Source organism: Ambystoma mexicanum, chromosome 1p (genome assembly GCF_040938575.1).
Source record: "Ambystoma mexicanum isolate Mex_15411 chromosome 1p, UKY_AmexF1_1, whole genome shotgun sequence".
In the NCBI taxonomy this organism is placed as follows: Eukaryota; Metazoa; Chordata; class Amphibia; order Caudata; family Ambystomatidae; genus Ambystoma; species Ambystoma mexicanum.
This window is the reverse complement of record NC_090921.1, coordinates 853,190,165-853,206,713: the sequence shown is the minus strand read 5'-3', so window position 1 is coordinate 853,206,713 and position 16,549 is coordinate 853,190,165.

The following is a 16,549-nucleotide window of genomic DNA, read 5'->3' as shown; positions in this document are numbered from 1 at the left end:
CCCCTCTCCCCTGTTGATTTTCCCTACAGATACTGCACTGGATACCTGGCCTCCCTTCAGATCTTGGGCCAGGCCCGCCAGTTGCCCACCTGCACTGTCTCCCTGGCAACCCCTGCACCTCGAGACTGTTTTTCTGTATCCTTACAGCCCCCCTTACCAGCACTTATGTTCTACACTTACCATACACTGCCACCTGCTGGCCATTTTATTTATCTTATTTTATTGTACTATCCCTTGTACTGCACTTCCCCCTCTCCCTTTCCCCCCACACTTCTCCCTTTCCCCTTCCCATGCACTTGCGCGATCTGAATGTCACCTGGCCTAGTAGGATCGTTGACTGTCTTCCCTTTGTTCCCCTTCCATTGCCTCGTTGCGCCTTGAAACACTTGTGTATAGGCGCGTTATAAATACCATATCATATCATATCACATCATGCCCAATTAGCCTTGCCTGGCTGCGGTGTACAGATATCTCTGCTGGCCATGACCCATTGGGAATATTTGATAATCTTGATTTAAGAATTGCCAACAGAAGAATCTGACCAATTGCCAGAACAAATCGTGTTTATACTACATCAAATGCCTGTGTGTGCGAGATACACGGGTAAGCGCATTAGAGGACAGAAAGTAACAGAATCACTGGACATAGTTCATAAGACAGATGTGGCAATATAACAGTGCCGTTGTCCAGCAATTCATCACATTAAATCATTGTGGCGATGACATTCTGTGGTGGGTAAACCAGGACAAGGCCAGAAGTAGTATGCAGTAATTAATGGCAAAGGAAACAAGAAATGCACCTGGCATATAAAGAAAAGGAGTGGAGCTATCAAATACAGACACACATACAAGGTCTCAAGGATGATCAATGTGAATGGGGAACATTGCTGGCATGAATAATATTATTAAGCCAGACATGTACCTCCTATAAATGCATCTGCTAAAAACATAATTTATATTAGGGTTTGAAACAGCTGTATCTCAAAGAAAAGAACGCTAAATTCCTGAGTGTGTTTAAGGCAAGATCATCTGGATGGTGACTCTATTACTGTTTAATCATACCTGCCCTAATTATAACATTTGGTATAAGGGATTTGCCATTATTATCCTAACTATCATATCCATAAGGGACTAAATTGGCAATGGTTAATTTAGCAATGGGGAATATGATAGGTTCTTTGAGGGCACAACCACAATCTGACTGATGCTCTCTGTGATCTCATGATCCCTGTATGTATAAACATTTATAGAGCACACCTATGACCTGTAGGCACCAAACCGCTGGCACATAACTGTTAGGGGAGAGAAGCAGCTCATTCAAGACTCAAAGAGAAATGTCTTCAACTTCCTACGAAACTGAAGATGATCAACAGTATCACGAAGATCCATCGGGAGAGAGTTAAACATTGTCTGAGCCAATACGGAAAAAGATCATCCTCCTGCTTGGAGTACTAAGCAGAGTTTGAGAGGGAGACTGAAGTAATCTCGCCGGCTGATAAACAGTACATTTGGAGCGAAGGCATTCCGCGCCAGTGCCATGAATGGCGCAGTGTACCAAACAGAGAATTTTAAACTTGATCTGTTTATCAATCGGAAGCCAATGCAGCTGACGGAGCAGCTCCAAAGAATTTGAAAACCTCAGAGCTCTGAGAGCCAATCTAGCTGACGCATTTTGTAAAATCTGCAAGCACTGAAGCAGCATAGCAGGTTACCCCAAATAAATACCATTACAGTAGTCAATGGAGCTCATAATCAAGGAGGTAACCACCATGGTCTGAAACTCGGATGGACGAAAAGGGAGAACTTTCCCTGATACTTTCAGCTTTATGAAGCCAAGTTGACACACAGAGGAGATTTGAGCTTCCCTAGATCTGGAAGCAAGCAGCTTCACTCCTATACTCTTGACCACCTGTACCAGCTCAGGACAAAGCCCTAAAGACACAGGCAATAGTCGATACTCTATGAAGCTCCACTGGGAGGAGAACCAACCACAAGGATATCAGTTTTATCACCATTGAGCTTTAGCCAATTCCTGGCCCTCCAGTCTCCAGTTCCTCAACTTAGAAGGAGGGTCCACTGCCGGGGCATATAGACGGAAAATAATCTGCGTGTCATCAGTGTGGGTGTAAAAGGTCACTCCATGGCCAGAAATAAGGTAGGACAGGGAGCACAAATAAAGATTAAACAGCTGGGAGCACAGAGACGACCCCTATGGACCCGGCAAGTAAGAGCCAACGGTGGGGATTTAAATGGAGGAAGTGATACAGTCTGGAATCGGTCAGTCAAGAATGATGAGTACCATAGAAGGGGGAACCAGTAATACCAATCCCTTCCAAACTCTGTAACGGTATCCCATGATCAACAGTGTGAAAAGCAATGGAAATGTCACAGAGAGTCAAAACTCCGGCATCTCCACAGTCCTGGAGCAACGCAATGTCATCAAGGATGGAAATCATCACAGTCTCTGTCCCCATAAGGGGGCTGTCTCCAGACTGAAACGGGTGAAGGTGGAAATGGTCCTCAAGCGATTGAGGGCATTGAGGCATGAAAATAGCCTCCATCACCTTCATGAGAACTGGGTTGATAATTCTCCACCAGAGAAGGGTCGAGGTGGGTCTTCTTAAGTAGTGATGATACAATTACATAATGTAAGTGCTTTAAAATTAACCCTTTCAAAAGGGAATGGTGTAAAGCTGCTGTGAATAAGGAAATAGCCTCAGCAGGATGGGCCTGGACAATAGATAAAGGAATGACATAAATAGGGGAGTCAGACTTGACTTTGGCCAGAGCAGCCAAAACAATACTTGTATTGACTGGTGAGAATAAAAAATAACTAGCTAAGTTATTCTTGATGGCGGACAAGACTAAATCACTACTTTTCAAAGAAACAGGATGGGAAGCCACAATGGCCTGTCAGATCTTGTTAATCTGTTCACCAAGAAACGACCCGATTAGGTCACATTGAGCTTGTGTATGCAGAGCCTCATCCCCCAACCGCACTGGTGCTGAGAGTTCCCTTGCTACCCGAAAACGTTCTTGGACTGAACAGGAAGTTACCATGATACGATTTGCAAGAAAAAGAGCTTGAGCACATTTAATAGTAGCTTGATATTCTGACACAAAATAGTTTATATAGCTGTTTGGCACTAAGCTCAAAGTCCAAATGCCATTTGCGTTCTGCGTGGCGGAGGGTTGCTTAAGCACCGTAAGAGTGTCAGAATACCACCGGTCGCGGGTTTCACACACCTAGTAGATAGTTTCAAAGGGGTTTGGGTATCAGCAAGGTCGCAATGGTGTAGGGCCAATCCAGCCCAATGACGTCTACGGTGAGTTGGCTTTCTAACAGTAAGGCGCGGCGTTCCAAGCAAAGGAATAAAAGGCAGCAAATGATAGTCAGACCACAGGACAGGGAGGGGCTTGAAAGTTTGAATGGCATACATTTCAGAAACAGTCTTGCCTAAATGGTGAGGTGATTTCTTAAATGAAATGAAGAATCAGCAAGACGGAATACTAAATTCTTAGCAGAAAGGTCAGAAGGATTATTGGGCCGAAAGTTAAAATCACCCACAAGAACAGGTTTTTGATGAACCAAAGACAAATCTTCCACCAATTAGGCATAATCTGACACTCAATTACATTAGGTTGAGATGGTGGCTGATATACCAGCAGCAGATGCACTGAGATATTGGGCGAAAGGTAGAATCTAGCCAATAAGAGTTCACAGTGCAGATTATGAGTTAGGGGGATGACAATACAATTTATTGATGACAAGAAAACAAGGGCAAGCCCAACACCAGCCAAGGGAGTAGACCTATCCCCTGCACAATACTGTATTGGGGAGGCAACACCTGAGCAATGTTGGGACCAGAGGAAGGTGTAAACCACGGCTCAGACACAGTATATCAGGAGCTAGAACAGGAAATGAATGTGATTGTGTTGCGGCACAGCAGACCTGGAATTAATCAAGAGCCCTCTCAACGGCTCCCCATGTTGCCTTGAGAAGTTTAAAAAACAGTTATGCCCACCACAATCAGTCACGTGAGCTGCATTACGTCCAACATTACGTCCAACTGCTTGAACTAATGCCTCAGAGTCTACAGGTAATGGCATGAAATCAGGAGGCCAAATTGATCCCTGTGACTAAAATTGGGAGTTAAGCTTGTAGGCTGCATTTGATATTTTGAGGCAGTCTTTCTTTAAAACATGGTTGCCAAAATATGTGGGTGTCTTCATTGTGAGTGACAGGACACAAAAGCCAATTGATATGATATCATTGTATGAAAACTCATACTTGCACACAGATATGTGATGCAGTTATGATTCACAATAGTCCACGGCATACATGACATGACCGGTACATAAAAAACAAAGATGATGCCTCATGTAACATCTTTCTCTTTGGAGTGTGTGGTACCCACTGGTGAATTCAGTGTAAGAATACGGTAAGTCTTGGTGAATTTATATCTGTTTTGCATGTTGAATTTGAATTATAGATATTGAAATAGATCCGTAAAAAAACGACATGAACACTCAAGCTCCCTCCGCTTTGCCCCCTTTGAAGGTATTAATATGCCTTTGCAATAAAGAACCCACCTAAGTTTAGTATTGATTATTAGTAAGTCAATAAAATACTACTATACATATGATGTATGTGAGCATTTGATGTCTAACTTTTTCAAAGTGCTCTATTGCACAATGCAATAATCACAATTAATGAAAATTACCTTTCATTTGACTTATTCATCCATCTTTCACGTAAATGTTAAACTAGAAGAAAATAAAGAAATACCATAAATTGCATCTGCGTTGAAAAAGAAGATATACAACTAAACATGAGAACTGGCTAATCCTAATTTAAACATGTATTAATAGCATTTTATTGCTTATGTATTCAGATTTTAAGAGACAAACTTTAACAACATGATATATACACCCTAATCTCACTTTGTGCCTTTTAATGGGCTTCCTCATATACAAATAAAAGAATAATATGTATCCCCGTGCATACACTGGTTCAAGTGACAATCTTAATGAGGAGTGAATATCTATAATCTATGATTCTTGAAAGGTTGGCACTAAATTATGTAACTGTTCATTCAGAAATGTCCATCTTCACTTCCAGGAGTTCCAGGTCCTGATGAAGGCACTATAAATAATTGCAGTCATCAATACGTATGCATTGACATCCAACTTTTAGACCATTCGACATTTAAAAGAAGAATTTGCCAATGCATATCACTCCTCCCTGTTATTTGTTTGAGTAATAGAATGAAGTAATGGAATAATGTATGTTTTCAAACAAAGTAAATATTTTTCTCATACATCATATTGTTAATTAATTATTTATAGTGCTAGGAGTAATTTAGTTTTATACATATTTTTTCAATGTACAAAGATGGTTTTGTATATAATGTTTTTATTGCTAAACTTTGCCTATGATATTTGTATCTTTCGTACATATTTAATTGCGATTTAATATACAGCAACAAATGTGTTTTCATTGTGCAAAAAAGAAATTAGTCAAAAAAGTCTAACAATGTTGCATTAGAAAATTGTCCTTATCCTGCCTTGATGTTATTGAGTGATGCATCGATGTTCAATGTGTCATACATTTGAATAGTATATCGTTTTTAGAAAATGTTTTTAGAAAAAACACAAAAGTCCCCTTCCCTCTTTTTTAGTATATTGTATAATTTCATCTTAGTCCCTGGCTTAATGGTGCTTTGCCTTTTTTGTGTACAACAAATGCCCTTGACAGACCACACCCTGAACCACCGCAAGCTCACCAAAAGAGGCACTGTCTATATCTGTCTCAACACACAGTTATATTTTGGTTTTTAACTAATATTTCTCTAGCTCCCACTGAGTATGAGTCAGATAAAATGATTGGCCATGCCCCTGTACTGTTAATAATACTTTGTCAATTTGCTTTTCACTATGTGTTGCACTCCTAGGCTTCAGCCAATGTATCAACTTGAGTCGTACCCCTTTGCCTTTTGTTGCCCTCTCAGGGTAGAGATAGGGTCTGTGCTGCCGGGCAGCCATCCTGTAGTCTGGAGACACAGAAAAAACAAAGAGGCTCCTCTGGAGAACAGCCCAACTGGGGAAATCCTCAATTAATAGGTAAAACCCTTCAGATAGAATCCTTTCAGGAACACTGAATTCCAGTGAAGGCAAGGTAGGTACAGCAATTCAGAAGGGACTCCACACCGGATGGTTCACTGCGGACACAGGAGAGCAAGGACTGGAGTTCAAAGTGGGCAGAAATGTCAGAGGAAGCGTTAGTAGCAGGAAGAGCACAGAGCAACAAGAGCCTAAGCGAAGGGCAAGGTAGGACAAGGAAAACTAGCAGTGCCAGTGCAATGAAGGAAGAAAGTTGTGACACGCAAGCTTACCAGTGCTAATTTAAAGTGAATCGACCGGGAAGGCAGTGCTTCCGGTTTGTGGATGTCATTATCTGTGGTCGATAGATCGGCACAGGTGAATTCTGACATCATGCCCCCTACCAGATCCGGGGGGGGGGGCAGGCATTCCTGGAATGCTGGGGTGGAACTGTTTCACTAAGCGAGGAGCGTGAACATCCTTGGCTTTCTCCCAAGTTTTTTCACAGGGGCCGAAACCTTTCCAATTGATAAGGTACTCCAATTAACCTCGGCAGATTCTGGAGAAAAAAGCATAGATTTTGGCCCCTTTCTAAAATTCATGATGAACACTGTCCGGACCCTCAGGCACTTGTTGCAAGGGTCCTGGTCTCAACGCTGTGTGCAGGCTCACATAAGGCCACAGAACACGCACACGCAGAGATGGGGGAAATTACGTCTTTATTCTCTCACAACATAATGGCTAACTTCTGAGCCTTCCAAACCCTGTGACCCTCGAGCCCCGCCCTCCTCCCTAGCCCACAGTATCTTAGAAACTCTTACAACCTGAACTCAGAGTCACCCACATAACGATGTGGGGTGGCTGGAGAAGTCACCTGGCATCGTGACAAACACCTCAACAATTACAAAAAGAGGTACACAATTATGAAAATTAGAGCCATGTATAAGTAACAGGGGCATGACTGTGATGAACCAAAGTTATTAGAAAAAAAAGCAGAAGAGACGACATGAGCGGTCCACTACTTCCTGTAATTACACAGATTATATTATTATTCAGACATGCAGAGTCTAAGATGAATATTACGAGTCATCTGCCGGCATCTAACAAAGCAAAGACAAATCTGATGAATTTACAGGCGAAATAATGTCTGAGCACTCTTTTCACGCTGCTGTGTTCATTAGGACCTATTTCTAATCATGCAGCACATTCCTTAAGATCACTCCAGTAACACTCCAGTGACAATGCACATTGTCAACTTAGAAGTTAATGATAAAACACCCAACACATGATTCATGCCACAGGTAGTTTCTCAAGGATGCAAAATAAACAAAACAGAAATGCATGCTAGCCTTGGTGTCATAATATGCTAGAATTCCATGCATGCAAATGAAATGTCTACCGACAATTTGACAGAATCCATTTTCCTCACATTTGCTCATGGAGAAGGCTGGTGATGGTGTGAGAATGTAGTAACTGTTTTATTCGTCTTACACCATTTACAGAGAAATAAGAAACAAGCATGTTTCTTACATGCTTGTTTCAAGCATATCATACATATACATATACAGAATGTAAAATAAACTAATATACATACAGATCTGTGCAACAACTTAAATGCGCAGGTTGCCTCATTTAGACACATACAACTTGCCATGTACGGCTAAGTTAAAATTGTCTTCCTAAGTGTTTAAAAGAGGCATTTCCATATTCACAGAGATCAGAGATAAAACACCTATAAACACAAGACTAGATGAACATCATTGTCTCAGAAACCGATCTAACATTGTTAGGTATGAAATGACCAAACAGCTACTGCCTCCTTAGATCCAATAGTATACTCCAAATTAACAGAAAATGAGGTAAATCCTCAATAGCCGCACTACTGCAGGAACCGTGCTTGTTCTTTAAAAGCCATGACATACAATCCTTTAAGGGTAGAGTATTACACCTGACCATTGCCACAATGTGCCTTTGGGCAGGTTATCTTATTGTGCTTATTGTGGTGTTTACTTAAGTTGAGTTGTATACAGCAGCTAGATATCTCGGTGAGCACAACAATGTAATACCCTGCATGGCCTGGCTAAATTCCAACTCCCTAACTTTTTTTTTTTAGCTGTTGTTTATTCTTGGCGCCCACCATAAACTGAGTAATATCTAATCCCCATTTCTTGCACAAGACAACGCACTTGCTAAACCCAGGGTAGTTAACATGCGGACCCTTTGACACCATCCCTCTCATAGCATTCCTGACATTTGGGATTTCTGGGGGCGTAGCAAATAGTTTGTGGAAAATTCCAGAAAACTCACTTCAACACACTGCCCCATCTCTTGTTCCTGCATCATGCATAGTCCCCAATGCCCATCCTATGTGTACCAAAGCCCCAAGACCCATGGATCCAGCCGATATAGCACCCTGTGCAGCCATAGCTAACCCGCTTCCAGTACCTTCAGCACCCTGGGTTCTTCCAGTAGTGCCTGGATTGAGTATCTTTCTTCTACAAGCCCTGGGGGTAGCTCCTTTCTACACCTGACCCCGCTTAGAGCTCCCAACTCTATTGAGCATGTGGTGCTTATGGCTCCAATTCGATCAATAATAAGTCAATTGAGGGGGCCTGCTCCACCAAAGGGTGCAAGTGTGACCAGGTGCTTGTCGTGCTGACAGCCATTGGGAAACTGCTCACGGTCCTAGTAGGAAACCAGGGGAAGTGTAATGGCACAAGGGGAGCCTCCCATTGCCTGTCACGGAGTTAAGAGACCTGGCAACCTACCCCCTGAGTGCGCCATGGATCTAGACTTTGTGAAACCAGTTACACCCATAGAACATGTTGCCTCTCACAGCAGAGTACCCAGGAGTCTGCCCCACATCAATGCCCCTTGAGAATCAAGAACCAAGCCCCAAGAGTACAGTAGAGTGTCTTATCCCGAGTCAACATCCTCTTCAGTTGCGGGGCAACCACTATGTCCGACAAAAGGTCAGAGTGCAAATGATCCTGGTGTATTTGGTCCTCACCTCATGGGGAGCATGTCTGGGTGCTATGTTAAGGGTGGGTCTGGTCCCTCCATACTTTACCTACATGGGGTTCCAAAACTGGCAGAGAGCAAGAACTAACCAAGGGATGCCATAATGAACAAATGCCTGCACTGGTTACGGACTGTGAAAGGATGTGTTTTTGTATCAAGAGAATCTATGGTGGGATGCTCCAGAATGCGAAACAATGGCTTGAGCCCCTATGACTCGGTTAAACTGGCTTTCTGGAACTGGAGAGTGGCTAAGGGGGTTTTGGGAAGATCAGGGTAGGATGGTCACAAGGCCAAGGGTGGTTTCTCAACCAGCCAGTATCCCCAGCAAGGTGCCAATGGCCGTTTGGAGCCCCTCATCTAACGCTCCCCTAACTGGTTTGAACCTCATTCCTCTAGGACGACAACTGGGGCCCAACATCGATGGACTGCCATGACTTGGCGCAAATTTGAATGGGACTGATCTTTTGTCTACTGTTGTTTCCCCTCTTTATTTCTTCCCATGGCATGATGTGATGTATTATGATTTTGTTTACTTCGTTTTTGTAATAGGATGCACTTTGATGGCCTCATGGTCGAATACATTTGTTTTGATTTATTTATTTATTTGTTTTAAAGTGGTCCCCATTGTCAAATAAGCTGTTTTCCAGGACTTCAAAATGCAGGCCTGTGAGCACTGTCCAATATGCAGTGTGTTTCATTCCATCAATCCCACTTTGTTTGTACACATTTGGTGACTACAGGTGAAACCCGCAAAGCCCCTGTTCTCGGTGCACTTGAGCTTTCTCACTGTGCCACATTAATACTCTGTTGCGTGGGGAAGACTCACAGCCACTCCTCACCTCCCATTTTTAATTGCCCACCACACCAACTCCTTCCTGCTTCCCTCCTCACCTTCAAACCCCACTGCACTGCAACAACTTTCTTCCTGCGTGTTCCTATCCGGCTGTGTGCTCACACCACCTTCCACGTTCCATGCAGTTTTATCGTGACTGTCTCAGGCATAACATTCATTTTCCCCTTTGGCTACATCGGACCAATTCACACATTTCCATACATGGGACATCTAAAAACAAGCATCCTCTGAGATATTTGTAAATTCCATATTTTTGAGAAGTGCATCTTTATAGCTACTACCATTTGCAGTAAATTGGGAGAGGAGGAAAGGAAGCCTTTACGGCTTATACATTTATATATGCTGCATCCATTAGCTGCACTGGTGAGATAATTATACACTCAATACAGAACACATATAGGCATTACAAGTACTCTGATAGTACATTCATGAGCTCTTTACAAAAATGTGAACTTTTACCTATAGGAATATACACTAGAAAACCTAAGGCTCTAAAACACCACTCAGGGACTAAACTACCTGGATGTGTGTGTACCTACGACAGACTGGGATCCAAGGGATGGCGTCACATGCACTGGAAAACACATTACAGAAACTACAATGTGAAAGTACAGAAACAAGTATACACAGGTTTCCACTGACAGTGGAAGATAGTTGAGAATAGTATTCCGGAAATGGTCGTGCTTGCTACGCATTTATATATATATTCAGTGAAAAAACTTTGTTAAAGGGACGTTATGGTTAAGTTACACTACGAAAAATCTATGAAATTCAGTAAAAAAACGTTGTTAAAGGGACGTTATGGTTCAAAGTAAAACCGAAAAACCCCTGAAATTCGGCAGTTATGGTAAGATAAGCAACCATAACTCGCGCCACTGTGCACTGCTAACACTAACACCCAGGACATCAAAGATGACATCACAAATGTCATTGATGACATCACTGATGACATCACATGTCTGGCTCTCCCTTTTTTCCCTTTACTGACATATCTAGGCCACATAGTTTTCTTCAGTAACAGTCAGGAAGTAAAAATTGAAAAGGTACTATATTTGTAGACTTAGGGTCAAGTCACATCATATGAAACATATACATAGCGGAAGACACAGGCTTGAAAGAGAGCAATCTTTTCTGTGCATGAAGATAATCATTAGGTTTATCAGCACTTTCTCATAGTTTTATTTTTATTACTCTACCTTCCCTTTATATGCTCATATTTGTATACATTGTACTCACTCTCCTTTCCTCTGGGTGCAGTCACATCATGTGATACACATACATATGGTAAGTAGCAGCTTTGAAACAGAGCAATAGTTTCTCTGCATAAAGACAATTGGCCTCATTACGACCCTGGCGCTAATGGTTTAACAGCGCCGTAAAGAGCGTTGGCGCCGTAAAACCATTAACGCCTGATTACAAGGTCCCTTAGCGGGTTGGAGGCTTTAACGCCTGCTTTTTGCAGGCATTAAAATCCAACCCGCTAAGGGACCTTGGAGCTAATTACGGCAACCGTAATTTACGGTGCCGTAATTAGCGCCTTCCCCATCCCCATTATGCCCTATGGGGCAAAATGGGAATGGGGAAGGGCAAATGATGAATTGGGAATTACCGCCCCCGCCGACCTTGTGATGGGGGCGGTAATTCCGCCATCCACCATGCCGGAGACCGGCATGGACCATGGTGCTAATAGCACCATGGTCCAGCGCCTGGGTCGTAATGAGGCCCAATCAGGTAGGTTATGAACTCTTTCTGCTACTACTTCTGCTTTTTGTTTACTTCACTGTCCCTGTATATACTCATATTTGTATGTGTTGTTGTCTCTTTGTGTTTTGTCTGTAATAATTATGTATTAAGTGGGTTTTATTATCTACTTATTACATGTTTCACAGTACGCAAAACTCTAATAAGAAAGCCGTTATCATTTCACTATTCAACATGACAAGATTATGAATATTGCACCTTCATCATGTATGCTGCACACACTGCCATTGTTTCTGCACAAGTAGCTTAGTACACTGTATAGAACTTCATAACAGAATGCTATTTATATCAATGCATTGCTTAATGCACTAATTAGCTCTTGATATTTATCCCAATGATCCTTGACAGTTTTTGGTCAGCATTATAAGAATCCCTTGTACAGAGTTTTCATGAAAAGTAAATGCACATGTGATGTCATCAGTGATGTCATAAATGACATTTGTGATGTCATCTTTGATGTCCTGGGTGTTAGTGTTAGCAGTGCACGGTGGCGCGAGTTATGGTTGCTTATCTTACCATAACTGCCGAATTTCAGTGGTTTTTCGGTTTTACTTTGAACCATAACGTCCCTTTAACAACTTTTTTTTACTGAATTTCATAGGTTTTTGGTAGTGCAACTTAACCATAACGTCCCTTTAACAAAGTTTTTTCACTGAATTTCATAGGTTTTTAGTAGCGCAACTTAACCATAACGTCCCTTTAACAATGTTTTTTTACTGAATTTCATAGTTTGTTAGTAGCACAACTTAACAATAATAACTTTGACTTTATGTACATATAATATGGAACATACTGAACCCTTTCTACTGAATTTGACGGTCGGCAGACATGTTCGGATAACAGTACCACCACCTAAAAACTCTGGGGGGCTATGTGTAATAGTTATATCATAACATAATAACATTTAACAAATTCACAAAACAACACACATAAAAAGTATATGTAGTAATACTTAAAAAATGTAACCCATATATGTAACACACTAACCATTCACTTAAATACAATATGTTTAAAATGGAATATATCAAAAGAATATAAAGTGGCTTCCACCATAATTACCTCACAGACGCTCCACAACCAACAGCAAGACCAGACGTATAGACTACTGATTACATTTCTCACCAGACATAGTAAGTGCACTTCTTTTTACTCATATATTTATAAACTTTCTATATTAGAAAAAAAAACATATTACTTTTTTGTTTTCTCACAGAAATGTGTTGTACTCTCGAATGGCTAGAGGAGCATTTCCCACAAGAGGAAATTTTAGAAGATAGTCCACCTAATGGTACACACTTTATTATATAAACCAATTAATAAATATTATTTTGTATACATTTAACACATACATATTTTTTATTACAGACCATACAAAAATTCCAAGCATCTCACAACAACAATCAGAGGATATGACTCTACAACAGATTAATCAAAAAATGGACGACCTTATGCAAAATTTTATGGATTTGAAAAACTTTGTGGAAAATCATGTGAAACCACCAACAGCACACCATTGTCCAACCTGCACTTGTCCCCCCTCACCCTATCCCACTCAGTTAACCCCAAACCCTGTCAAAGCGTTTTGATGAGCTTTCCTTCCCTTCTTCACCTGATCCCAGTTATGTAGAAATCCCTAATTCTCCTGTTTTTGTTTCCGTTTCTGCCCCACCTTCCCAGTCATAATTGTATATATATATTCAATAAAGTTACTTTTCTTATATTCTGTTGTAATTACTTTCAGTTCTATGTGATGAAACCAATTTAGGTGTCCACGGACAGCGCGGTTGTTCGGAAATGTTCATAAAGAAACGAAAATGTAACTGTCCTAAGGACACTATATCTGTCCGTAATGTTCTCATGCAAGTTGAAAATGTTCTAAGAACACTCGTAGTGTCCTGAAATGTTCGTAAATAAACGAAAATGGAGGTGTCCTTAAGAACACTATGCCTGTTTTTAGTGTTCGCTAGCAAGCAGAAACTGTTCTAAGAAAACTTGTGGTGTCCTGAATTGTTCGTAAATAAATGAAAATGGAGGTGTGCTTGAAACGCTGTCTGTCCGCACTGTTAGCAAATAAATGAAACTGTGCTAAGAACAAACGGCTGTCCGTAACTGTTCATTTTACATGTGAACCACTTTTAATTAGTTCAGGACCCGAACACTGTCCGTAGAACATCAACACGCATGCACAAAACAATGTCCGTACATTGGGTGTCCTGTGGACGGCCGCTATCTTAGCGAACATGCACACAAAACAATCATGTGACCGCGCCCATGCTCATCTCGTGCTCTAAATGCGGACACTGTTCGCGTCCCTGAACAGTTTAAAAGTACATTTCCAAGTAATCCACAATATTTCCCATTAATAAATCACCATACCACAAATCCCACATACTAATCCTAACTTTCCACATAGTTTTTGTGACTTTTTGAACCTTTTTTGATGTTAGATCTGTCTTGCGGACGTTGCGCATGTCTGCGACCTGCGCACAAGCACCCCTATATAAGACCACGCCCTAGAGCGCATTCTCATTGTGTTTCTGACTATTCCACAGAGCACACTGCATTTTGCTGCATACTTTGCAGATTTTGAGATTTCCATCTCCAAGCCTATGACATCCATGGCTCGACTATTACCACATGGTGCTACATCTGCCTCAGCACTACCCCCACCCCCTCCACCACCACCATTTCCCCAAGGGCCTGAAGAGGGGAACAGGAGTGAGGATACAGAGGAGGAAGAAGAGGATGATGAGAATGAGGTAGAGGAAATCCCTACTAGCCGCCCGAAGCGTGATTCTTGGGTGTGGCGGTTGTTTACCGTTCATGGGAATGGTCCTAAGGCTCGTGCGAACCGTGTCACCTACAACAAGTGCAAAATGGTGCTCAGTCACGGGAGGCATGGTTCGTATAGCTTTGGGACTACGACCATGAAGCGACACCTGAACTCATTCCACACTGGGGCCATTCGCAAGGTTGTACCTTGCGAAGAGCGTAGTAGCTTGATTGCCTTTACTTCATCCTCCGTTTCTGATCCTGTCACCACAAGGAACACCTCTGTGGGACAGCGTCTTCCTCAAGCTGCCTCACAGGCCATACAGAATTCTGATCACCCTTACCTTTTGAGGGTCACAGTTGTATGTATGTACTGCGACACAGTACTCTGTAGGGGGGAGCGACTTCGGAGTGCTTTTGAGACTATCGTCGCAGAGCACGAGAAGACGTGCTCACTACCCAAATAAAACCCACTGTACATCTTCCTCTCTCAGCTCGCCCTTTCTTATCCCTGTGGTTGGTGTCCCCCCTTTACCCTCCTTTCCCCTCCTCTCCTAGTGTGTCGTGTGTAAAAAACCAAAAAAATACAAAATAACAAAAATCAAAAAAAAAAAATAAGGCTCTTTTGAGAGCAGCCTTTCACAGTTAAAAAATAGAAGTAACGATAAAGAATGCAGGGCCCTTTCTATTTCTTGAAAGTCTGCGGACAGTTCGCGAAAATAAAACAAATTGGGGTGCTGCCCTATTGTAACCATTGCTTTTTTCTCTGGGAGGAAGTGGTGGCTCTGAAAAGAGCCTTTGGGAGGTGTTTGTATGTCAAAAATTATAAATACTTAACACCTACTTCAAAATAGATGCTGCATTTCTAAAAAAGGTTGCAATGCATTTTGTACATTTCTCAGAAAAATCTGATTCCCAGCATAAGTAAGATGGACTCCATCTCTGCGAAAAATGTATGTACTACGAAACATAATATTTTCATTGTGAAAAGAGAACATGCCAAAATCTCTTCGGAAAGCACAAACAGCCTTATTGACATTACGCCTTGCTTTCTCCATTTGTGGACCACATGAAAAAGAACGAAGCCACATTTGTCTCTGTGCAATCCGTGAAAAAATTACTTTGGCGTTTGGAAACATATCCATGATCTTCTGAAGTCCTTCTTTCATTGCAAATTGCAAAGAAATTCCAGACACATGTCCTAAACTGTTCCCTACACAATGAATTACAATTATGTCTGGATGTTCCTCTATCTTCAAAGTTTCACAGAGAGGTAGCAAGTCCAGCCACTTCATTCCACGTACTCCATGCCAGTGCACTTCCACATGTGGGAATCCAAGATCTATAGATACTCCACAGCTTTCTGCATGCACCTTCAACCAATGTATCCACGAGTCTCCCAAAATCCACACAATCTGTTTTTTGAAACACTCAGTCATAGCTATCTGTTCTTCTCTCACCAAAAAGAATATCAGAGAAAACCTCTCCTAGCACAACACACTCACTAAACTTTACTGACCAATCCCTTGCTACATTCAATCTCATTTGCATGCCTCCCCACCCCAAATTCCCCGGATGTAATACATGGTGTCCTGGAACTACCGCCATGTCCGCGAACGTATCGTAACATGGACAGCCCTTCTACCATTTCCACTTCACTCTCTGTGCCATTCCCTCATTGGATGTAGCTAAAAAATCACATGACCATCCACCAATCAAATCCACGACCTCTACATGTAACTGCATCATCATAGATCAGCACTTCAAATGTACGGTGAATCTCTCAGACTACAAGTCTCATGCCATTGGCAAGCACGATCTACGAGAAATACTAGACAAATCTACAAGATTTCTACTTGCAGCTTGGTCCATATCCATATGCATGAACACAAACTACAGGTATGCATATTTTCTATACAGTACATGAACACATTTTCTAACCGACTTTTACCTTGTATAATCTGTAAAATGAATCTACAATCATTTTTTCATGATCCTAAAATGAACTGTGACTTACAAACCTTTATACCATTTAGTTTCT